The sequence below is a fragment of the Myotis brandtii genome, unplaced genomic scaffold (assembly GCF_000412655.1).
Source record: "Myotis brandtii unplaced genomic scaffold, ASM41265v1 scaffold123, whole genome shotgun sequence".
Lineage (NCBI taxonomy): Eukaryota > Metazoa > Chordata > Mammalia > Chiroptera > Vespertilionidae > Myotis > Myotis brandtii.
Window position 1 is genome coordinate 1,963,221 of NW_005354291.1, and position 11,792 is coordinate 1,975,012.

Sequence of the window (11,792 nt, forward strand, 5' to 3'; positions counted from 1 at the left end):
TATGTATACAGTGAAATGTAGCAAATACATCAGCAGCCCCAGAGCAATGTAAATTGGGGGGGACAACATTCTTTTATTGTGGAACAGCTGCCTTCTTTTAAAGGACTGTCAAATTCTACCATCTAAACTTTATAAGAAGCAACTGTAAGAAACAAGAATGGGAAGATGCATTAAAAAACAAATGCCATCATCCTCAGTGGTATGCAGAAATAGATCTCAAAAGAAGATGAAAATGAGAGCAGTGTAGTCACCAGTACTCAAGGAGGGCTGACATGCATTACTGATGCCTCTGTTCATAGCTCTTCCATCCCCTTAGGAGGAATGTTCTCATAATCAAGAATTAAAATATTCCATGTTCTTTACAAAACCCAATGCCGTTTCCAGAGTGTCTGAAGGTTGATGTGGGAGAACTCATCTCACAACAACAAACAACAAAGACATCTATTTTAATTGTTCTTATGATTTGGAGAACTATTAAATTCACATCTAGAGAAATTCTTTCTTCCTCTCTCCTGCCTTTCTCTTTTCTGCTTCAATTAATACTATTAGAAGTAAGATATTAAATTGTTTTGACCAAATAAAGTGTTATAGCCTATATGAGTCATAAGAAAAGTGAGGGCTTGGCCTTTTTTGTTTGTGTTCAGATGATGTGCCTGATACGTACTAGTATGTATGTGTCCGTGCACCTTGTGATAGATTGGAGGTATCGGATGTCAGTCAGATAACAAGCTAGGCTTCAGAGAGAGATAAGTAGCTCTACCAAACACAATTTCTAAAAATGTCTTCACAATTCAGCAGGCTTGGCAATGTGGCCTCATGGTTTCTGATGTAGTGTGATAGGGCAGACACTTCTACCCCTCCCACCATCTTTATTAACAAATTGACATATGACATTGCGTAAGTTTGGGATGTAAAACATTATGATTTGATGCAGGTATGTATTGCAAAATGATTATACTATGGGCACCTTGTTCAGTGTAGCTGCTCTGAAATCTGGGTGCCTTGAAGGGAAGAGAGGAGGAGCCATGTGTTTAAACTGAAGAACTCTATTAGTAATTATTTGGTAACCAAGTGATATCCATGAAAATGTCTGTGCAACTCCACAGTGAGCATAGCCCAGAAGGGGAGCATTAACTTCCTGGTTTTGAGAGGTTACTGAAAAGAAACAGCAATGTCCTTGTGAGCATTGGTGATGGGGCAAGTGCAGGGAATTCTGCTCAAGGCCACGGAGGCCTGTAAATGGAAAAGGCAAGGGCCTCAGAAGGTGACTGCCTTAAGCAAGTTGCAGGCAAACATAAGGTATTATTTTTGGACTTTCCGAAAGTATTTGAGAAGAGCTAAAAGCCAGTAAGATTTAAGTATTGGGATTCAGGTATCAATGTTAATGAAAACTTACTGATGGTAATTTGGGTCACATAACTAAAACCATATTAATTAATGTTTATTTATAAGGGTCTCCCTTTCCAATATTTCTAATTGTGTTCTAAAGATAGATTACCAGATGATAATTTTTCAGTTTGAGCTCACCCCCAAACAAACCCTGATACAAGTAATTGTGTGCAAGGAATTCACTTGAAAGATCCCAGGATGCCCAAGTGAGAAATTGGGGAAAATGAAGTGAGAAAAGAAGTATAAAAGGTGCTGTAATGAGTGGATTAGCCATGTGAGAAAACTGGGAACCCTCTAAGAGACCAGCACTCAGAGACCAATGAGCAGGCTGAGGCATTGGTGCATGGCCTAGTATGTATCTCCTATCTTTGAGGGTTGTTCTGGGCTCATTATCTCCCCCATGCCTCCAAGAAATGTCTCCTTGTAGCTGAACAGGATGATAAGAAGAGAGATGTGGGCACTTGAAGTGCAAAATGTCAGCAGACTGAAAATTATATATTGCCACTTCCAACCCACCCAAGTAGGCCAAAGGGTAAATAATGGGGCATTGACAGCATCTGCCCCTTTGGGTCTACCACATCTCTCTCCATTTCAGTATACCTTTCTTCTGATTAGGTGCCACATCTTTAGAATTGCCATTCCTTTGCTTTCTGCCATCTAGGAATTGCGAGGTTTCTAGGTAGCTGGTGTAAATTGTGTCTCTGAAGCTTCTCTCAATCTCCATGCCATAGTTCTCTTAAGTAAGCAAGGCATGGAGGCTGCTCTGCATTGAAGGTCAACTATGGTTTAGTTTCTCCTTGCAAAGAGGACATATTGAAGCAGAAACAAGTTTGACATATGGAACTGTGCTACCCCTGGCAGCCTCACTCCCAGGGTGGCTAATTGACTTAGAGTTTGTCTCATACAATTGAAAATGCTCTTTATTTCTACCCCAAGTTTAAGTTGTCTGATGTCAGTACCTATTTCTTTGTATTGCATTACTTGCATTTTCCAGTTCTCCCTCATTCTACTTGTAATAAATCAACCAAGAAACTTTCACTTTTCCTGCACTCTATCTTTCTTTATTCCTTCTTAGTTAAGAATTTTGGAGAAAGAAAAAAAAAGAGGAGAGTAGTTTATACTTCCTCACCAAGCAGTCACACATAAACATCTGGCTTCCACCTTCAACACTTCACTGAGAATGTTTTCATGTTGACCAAATATACATCGACAAATACAATCAGTACTTTTTGTTTTTATTCTATTTGAACTTACTGATTGTTCAGTTGATATAAAGACTGTTATATACCATATAATGAACATATCCAATAGTACAGTGCATGGAGTTCAAGTTAAAAGCTAAATTCATCATCTCTCAAACCAGCCACACTCCCTTATCTTGTCCCAAATTTGCTCCTTCTGTTTTATGTTTTACCTTGATGACTAGCATTTTTATATACCTACTAGAGGCCCGGTGCACGAATTTGTGCACAGGTGGAATCCGGCTGGCCTGCCCCAATGGGGGCCCATCAGGCCGGGCTGGTCGGGGGGAGCATGGGCAGTTGGCCGGCTGGTCCCACCTCCAATCGTGGGGTGGGGTGCGATCGAGGCCCAGATCAGGCTGGTTAGCTGGCACAGTGTGTGTCATATCCACTGGTAGTTTCGGTCATTCTGGTCATTCCACCGTTCCAGTCGCTGGGCTTTTATATATATAGATAGCCTAAGGCGGAAAAAGATGGAGTGATTTCAGACAGACTCCCTATCACCTCTTTTCCATATCCCATAGCTATTTTTTACTTCCTGAGTAAAATCTGTTTCTGAGACTACACAATAAATCATTAAATAAACAAACAAAAAAACAGACAATATTTCTTTGACTCTCAACCTTTCTAATCTTTGGAAATTTTAGTCTCCCTCAAGATCTTTCTAAGCTTTTCCTGGTATTTCCAGTGGATATCTGATATTTGCTTCAAGAATTTGTCATCCCTTTGAGATCTGTACTAGCCTCTTTACCTTACATCTGCAATTGCTTCTGAAATCTACAGTAAATTATGCAACCAGTATCATATCACAAAAGTCCCTAGGGCCACCATTGCTGCCTTACAAACATGTTGCTGCTACTTCTGATGTGCATATGATTTGCATTAAGGCTGTGGAGAGTTAAAAATTAATGTACTACAAGTGCTGATCCCTGGTGTCCAGGACACTGTATCATGACCCCTAGCTGCAGCTGCTGTTGCTATCTATTAATACCACTGTGTGCCTGCTGATTGTTTCCTAAAGTATTTTCCTGCTTCATGATATTCCCTGATCATTTGTTTAATTAGACTCTTGGCCAACTATGGGAACCTGTCTCCCAGACAAGCCCAGATATAGCTGAATCCTGAGGCAAACAGAACCTAGGCTTAAGGTTGGACTCTGCTATGTTCTGTTTCAAGGGAAATAGTTGAAGTGCCTTACCTAAGATTTCCAACTTAGGGATAGGGATAAAAAGTTATTTGCCTAGGCCACTCTACCATTCCTTTTGGGAACAGACTTTTAGATACAGGGACAGGCTGTGGATGTGACATATTCACTTGGCTCTTAGAAGAAAAAGAAGTAGAAAAACAGCAATGTCCTGGCACTACCTCATATACTTCCCACACTTTGGCAATGATAGCTTATTTCTGGAGGTGACAGTCTTCACTCTCATCGCCTATCCCTCTCACATTTGGTAGTGAGACCTCCACTCACTTCTGGGACCCTTCACTCTCCTCTGGGATCTTTGTTGAAGGAGAAACATGTGTAAAAGACACTATACGTCTTCTGTCCTATGCATATGGGGTGGCCAAGCTGCCCGGACTAGTGTGACAACCATTCTTTTCCAATCCTTTTATGAACCATGAATGTGCAATTTCCTGAGAGATCAGACACAATGTTCTCCAAAACCTGGATGTTTGAGGTATTCTCCTCATCTTTATACTTTCCACTTATCCCAAGGGTGAGGTGCTTCCAGTCCCTTGGGACTATTTTGATGGACTCACTCTCCTATGTACACTTAGAACTCAGGCAGAGCCCAAATGATCTTTCTCTATCTGGAGAATAGCTGTTCATTAGTCACTTACTGTCCTGCCACTCCCACAGCCAGGCCATCACAGTCACTGCTTCTTTCACCTGCTCTGCTGTCACACTGCTGCACAGACTAGCAAGGTGGACACCTGGAACCTGCCAGATGTCCTATGAAGATGAGGAAGATGTGTTGCTTTCTTGTATGTCCGTAAAGGCTAGGCCAGAGGACAAATTAAGTAATAGACAGTGGTTTCCCCAACCCAATTACTACTTACTACAAGAATTGAGCCCCTTAGCCTTGAGCCAAAATTACACCTTGACTTTCTGTTATTTTAGGATGAACTATATTTTTCAGATGCTCCTCAAATTGTAAATAGAGCTCTGTGGAGTCTATTTTATTCATTTTCTTGATATTTTTAGTCATTCCAGATAACCAATATATCAATAGTGTTATGTATATTTCTTTTATTACTTCTCCAGTATTATTCCTCAAGGTAAGACACTAATTCCTAGAGCTTGATGATGAAATCCCAGGCTGGCCAAACCTGAGTTCAAATCCCAGCTCTGCTGATTACTAATTATGTGGGCCTAGGCAATTTATTAATCATCCTGTCTTTCCCCAAGTTGACCCATATTTAAAATAAAAATTAGAACAGTACATACCTTGTAGGGTGATAGTGGGACTGAATGAGCTAATGAATATGAAGCTCTAAGAATGGAAATCAGCACATAAACGCAATACAGGTCTCATAAATATTAGCTGCTATTTTTGTTACTATTTTTGCCTAGATTACTGAAGAATTGTCTTAACTGGTCTCTTGATCTTTTGTGGGAGCTTTTCCAGTCTATACTCCACACTGCTGTCAGAGCAATCTTTCTGAAACTGAACCCTGATTATGTCACTCTTCTGCTTAACACCTCCAGTTGATCTCCTTAGCTTTCCTTTGATGTTTAGATTCCTTAGCCCAGGACACAGGCCCCTTGTTATCTAGTGCTGTCTCCCTGGTCTTATTGCCTGCCAGTCGTTCCCATGCTTCCATTGCTCTTAGCATAAACAAAGCAGGATATTCTTTTGTGTGTTCTTGATGTTGTGCATATTCCTATTCATGGGCCATTTGTCCCTATATTCCTTCTCTTTAATTTTTACTCACACTTTAAAATGCAGAAAAAGCCTCACAGCCCCAAGGAAACCCTCCAGTCTCTGAGTTTAACTGAGAGATCGCTGCCCACTTAGCCCCTTCTCCACAGGTCCATCCTAGAACTTGCCATGTGGGACTCTAATTATCCCTTTTCTGTCTGTTGGTTCTTTTAAATTAAAAGCTATTCAAAGATAAAGAGCATAGATTATCATCTATCCTCAACCCTGTAAGCCATCTAGGAAATAGGAGATTCTTAATGTTTTGTTGAATAAGTACCTGACAGTGAAAATGAATAAAAAACAAAGGTACAAATGGGAGGAAAGGCACAGTGACATGTAGAGAAAGGGCCAAAGGCTTCCTCTCCCACACTTGGATTTCACTTTGCGTTGTTAGAAAAGTAAAGTGGCTCTTGAAAGTGTCAAGGCTTTTTATAAAGTCTTAGGAAGTATGTGGAAGGAAGTCTTTGTGATTCTAAGATATTGCTGGCATAGATTTATATTTGAGTTGAGTTGTACAAAGTATTTAATGACTGAAACTTCCACTCCCCCAGACTATGGAAAATAGCTAGGTTACTTATCTATATACTAGTATATAAAAGGCTAAGTGTCCCTCCTTCCCTCTGACTGGTAGCTATGATATGCAATGACCACTAGGGGGCAGATGCTCAATGCAGGAGCTGCCATGACGTGCACTGGCCATTTAAAAATAAATGGCACTGTGGACCTGGTGCTGACAAACCAACACTTGACTTCCCCCAAGTGGGACATAGGCCCTGCCACCACCCCAGAGCAACACCCCACCAAATTGCAACCAAGGCTGCCAAGACCCCATGGTGCAAAATGTGGCCCACAGCCCAGCCCAGCCTGGAAATAATTGCTGTGGGCACCAGGTAATGATGTCTCAGAGCAATACCTGGCTTCCTCACCCTAGTGACAACTAGCTTCCTTGCAGTTTCTTCAGCCCAGGAACCTGACTTGCTTTATAGCCAGGTGCAAACATTTTACAGTTCAACCAAATGTTTGTCAAGTGTTTTCCCGTGCCTCATCTCATTTGATCCTCACAGAAGTTCTAGAGTAGGTAGATAGGAGACTGAGCAGAATCCTATTTTCTTTTCATTAGCAAGACAATGGAGATTTAGAAAGTTTAAAAACTTGACCTGAGTGAAAAGAAGTAAGAAATGGTGGAACTTGAAAGTGACTTCAGGTTTTCTCACTGCGCAGAATATAGTCAAACACTGCTGCAGTTAAATATTTTACCTTTTGTTCTCCCTGCGTGATCTACAATAATAATCTGCTTCGTGTTGATATTTACTGCTGTGTTGCTGACAATTACCTGAAAGAGAAATTGGGGTGCTTCACTGGGCTGGAAAAAGTTTAGCTAAATCAGAAACCAGGTCTAATTAAGCAAGTTTATCCATGTATATAAAAGGCTAAGTTGACTCCCACATGCACGATACATATAAAGCTCTCACTGCCGCCAACCGCATGCATGTGTTTTGATCTGTCATTGTATATTGTGCATTTGGTTGACACTTCTATTATAGGAAAAGGGCGAATAGCAATATTAAAATATTTCTTCTAATTAATTTCCTTTCAATGTGCTTGAATCCGTGCACTGGGACACTAGTTTGCACATAAGAATCTCCTTAGAACAAGTCTCAAATATCTGATATGTTGATATTTCAATGATCTTATTTCTTCCTATAAGCTTCTCAGTGTCATAATTCTCTCCCTTTTTTATCTTCTATAACAAATGAATGGGATGGCTTAATACATATTCACATAGGAAATGATAGCTACATTGCACACTATAGTGGTGATAAAGAAAAAGATGACTGAAGTTTGAACTAAATTTCTATAAAAAGAAGCCTTAAATTCATATTTGTGTGAAGGTTGTTTAGCTAATTTAATATTGTCTTTCTCTCTACAAAATTTTCTCATAGTGCTTAGTTTATTTGTAAAAATGCAAACAATGCTAGAGACAGTATTATTCAGTAGGTAAAAGTCTTTATCTCTATTAAGTAAATGTGGTTTTAAAGCCTTTATTAGAAACACAATTTTCCATGGCCATATTTGATCTGATTACCACATTATTTGAAAAACTTAAAAACTCTTCAATAATAAAAAATATTTTTTACATGGCGGCATTATCCGTAAAGGATACAGACACCTTTATGCTCTTACCATAAATGTAATATAGTATTTTACATTCTCTGCTACTGAAATTCAGTTATTGACTTTTTAATAAAGCACATTGTCAGTAAATTGAAAAAATGGTTTAAGGCAAAACAATTTTGAAAGTACACCATAAACATTTGAAACCATAAAATTGTAAACATTCAATGCTTATAAGTAGAGCTTTACAAAAAGTCAATTTGGCTTCTTACATTTGTCACAATAGGGGGATTTGGTGTTTATTTAATAATCATAGAAAATAAATATTTGAAATTACCTCTATTTTTAATTGGAATAATTTATGCTGATATTATCACATTAAATTAAAATAAGGCATGATGAATTCAGAAGGCAATATGCAGACAACTGTTAATTTCCAGATGAATTATTCTCCTAAAGTTCCTTTGTGTATTCATTAAATAGGACTTTGAGAACACATTGATTAAAGTAGTGGTTGGGTTCCCAGATCAACAAATGGAATTTACTTCCTTAGGAAGTAAGAGTACTAACTATTAGCATGCATTTCACTGGGAATGTACTTTAAGCATTTTAGCTGGGATTTAAGGAACACATCTTGTTTTGTTGCAGTGGCATGAGAATTACCAACTCAAAATCACAAGATTCTTATAGCTACAGTGACCATATGTATTGAATTTTCTGAGTTGGTTCCAAGAGCTATGCGATGTTGATGAGCAACACTCCACAGTGTGAGCTCCCTAGGGAAGTTACTGTGGTTAATCAACATCCCAGCTTGATTGGCAGCATATAGCAAAGGATAATAAAACACTCTCCCTGCCCTCACAGAACTTTTTGTATCATGGGGAAGATATACAATTAATTGTAATAAAAATTATTACCATTAAAACAAGTGTTATGAAAGGAAAAGACAGGATGATACGTAAGCAGATAAGTAAGAACTGAATATTTTCAAGGTTTGAAGTGGTCAGGAGAGGTGTCCATGAAAAAAGTAGAACCCACAGGAAGAGTAGGACTTATCTAGGTCAATAAATGGGGGAAGTAAAATTGTTGAAGACCCTGAAGTAGAAGGTTGACTATATCAGATGATTTGAGAGATACCCCAGATTACTGGATTAGTGCAAATAACAATGTGATAGTGGGTGAGACTGGAAAGGGAATCAAGGGCTTCTTAAATGACTTGCTAATGATCCTGGACTTAAAGCTAAGGGCAATGGGAAGTCATTGGAGACCTTTAGCAGAGGAATGTTTTAACTAAATTCATATTCATTGCCAGTAAATGCTTATCTGAATTAAATAATTGAATTGTCTGGATAAAAGCAGCAGTGGATCTCAAAGTGGTTATTGCCAGAGGGAGAGTACTCATTGATTCCTTCAGGCCCGAGGTGTGCCCCACGGATTTCTGGCAGCAGTGACTTCTAGCAGCTACTTTGTTTTATAGCTCTCATGTGCTGCCATGTTTAGTTTTATTTGTGTGTGACCAAAACCTTAGAGCTGTCTAGTACTACCATGTATTTAAGTAAGGTGACCAACAATTTTAGTTTCCCAATATTAAGGAGTTTCCAGGGAAGCAAGTCTTTCAGGTCTAAAATCAAAACAGTGGTAGACAAACTAAGATAGTCAGTTTCCCTATTGATAAGCCAGAATCAATAGCCATCCAGTCTATTCTTCGAAATTTCTAATGGTATAAAACTCATTATTTCCCATGATAGTCCATTCTACTATTACATTTAATTAAAAATGTATTCTTGTTAATTATAAAATTAATGCAAATTGATTGAAGACATTTTAGGAAGTAGAGATAAGTAAAAATCATTTGAAACTAATCCTATTTAATTTTTTCATGTTTGATCACCTCTGACTTTCAGAATTTAAAAGAATGTTTGTTGAAATGTATCTCCCCTGGAATAACACATTCGTCTTGGTTTATTTACTGGGGCCACACAGAACAAATGTCTCAGAGAGCTACTCCTTTAAAGTATCTGATTATAGGCATTGTATTCCCTCCTGGATCTCTGATCCTTCTTAGAACACCATCACCTAGGGGCTTTATTCACCATAACACAGGTATATGTGGTATCTTTCTCTTACAATGAAATATGCATGAATATATGTGTTAATATAAATGTACACATATGGATACATATTCATATTTATTATTTTCCATATGTAAGAATAATAATTAAGTATTTAAATACACATTTTACAAGCATATTCAATGTTTTTTAAAAATATTAAAATATTGATTTTTTTAAAAGCTTCAGTATGTTGTCAAATTTATATCGTAGTTTTTCTTTTACTTGCAAGACATTCATAGATGTTTTAGATATATTTTTAATGATTAAAAAACTACCTCCATCTTTTCTGTGCCTCTCCCAGTGCCTGGGGTGTAGTAATAATGATCAATTCTGTAGGGCTCATTATGCAACTGCTCAGCCATAAAAAAGGAGAGAAGTCTGTAAAATAAAAGATGTTTCTTAATTTTTTATGAGTTAATTCCATTTTGTCATTGTAAGTATCACGTGAGGTATGCAGGGAAGGTGTTATTGTAAATGCATTAAAGGAGAGAAAATGGCACAAGGAGAATAAGTTTGCCCCGAGTTGCACAAGATGGCAGAAGCCAAAGCTGGCACTCAGACCCCCCTCTGATGCACCTTCCACTGAGCTTAGATGTGTTAGCGAAAGAATAAATGTATAGAAAATGTGCTCATAAGTGGATTTTAAATTCAAATTTTTACTTGCACTTATGATTCAGTAGCATATGATGGAAGCAACTATTAAAGTACACATTCGGAGGTAGCATTCCTAGAAAATCTTGTATTCCGACTATTATTTCAGAGTTTATTTAAGTGTATTTAATAGGTAACATGACTTTCCATCTGCAATTTCTGTGTGTTTTGATACGAAAGAGACACCCTGTGAAACTGGCAATTAAAAGAAAGCAGAATAATAATTTTTATGTAACCTCTGTAGCAGAAGAATCTTAATGGTGGGCAGTCAGATGTTGGAATGAGATATATTTTAATTAGGCAATAATAGCAAGCTTTGTTTATTAACTGCTCTGAAGGTTGTAATGAGTGAGCTGTGAATATCTGAGGGCTCTGGCAAGAAAATGAGAACAGTTAACAATTTTGAAGACTAATCTCATTATGGAGAAGTCAGCCTTGCTCACGCTTGTTTAAAAATGAAGGAGAAATAGAAAACTTTTCTGCTGGCTCCTCGTGATATATCTTGATTACAGCTCCCTTTGTTCTTTCGTATTTCTGAAAAATATTATTTTTATACCTAAACACTTCTAGGCCAAGTTTCCTGTCCCAGAATGAACATAATCAAGCTGAATCACCTTTAGCATCTTGGCATTACTCAGGAGAAGGGTGCTGTGGCTGACATATCTTCCTTAGTTTCGCCAGGGAGCTATGACCACAGCTCCATCACTTCTACATGCAAGGGAAAAACTCAGTCGGCTTAAGCAGGAGGTGACCAGAATCTTACAAGTTGCACAGCTAGTCAGAGCAGGCACATGATTTCAACCGAGGCCGATCAGGATGTGGGATTCGTGGCCTTTCGGCCATATGCATCGAAATTAATATCACTGCCTCATGATTCCCCTGTATTGCCACATTATTTCTGGAATTAACTTTTTCAAATGCAACTTCATTGCTATGTCCTCAGGGTATAATCCAATCTTTCTAAGAAAGTTAATCTTCCAAAATTCTGAAAGGCAAATAAATAGCTGCACATTCTCTTGCCATGTGCACTGTTGAAATAAACATGTATAAAAAGATTTTCTCTCCTGGATTGTTGCGGGTGGGTATAGGAATAAAAATTATACTTCTAATCTTTTAGTTGATCTCTAAGAAAACCAGACTTTGCAAAAAATGCATTTTCTAACGTTCCAAGTTTAAGGCTTTTCTTTACTGGCATAACACAAAGTAATTTTGTTAGAAATAAATGAGGCTTAACCGATAATCTTAAGAGAATAGTTGCACAATGACAAGCATATATAATAAAATAATATTTGTGATGTACATGATTTAAATACTGGACTTGACCTTTCTGTTTATCTTGCATATATATATATATATAT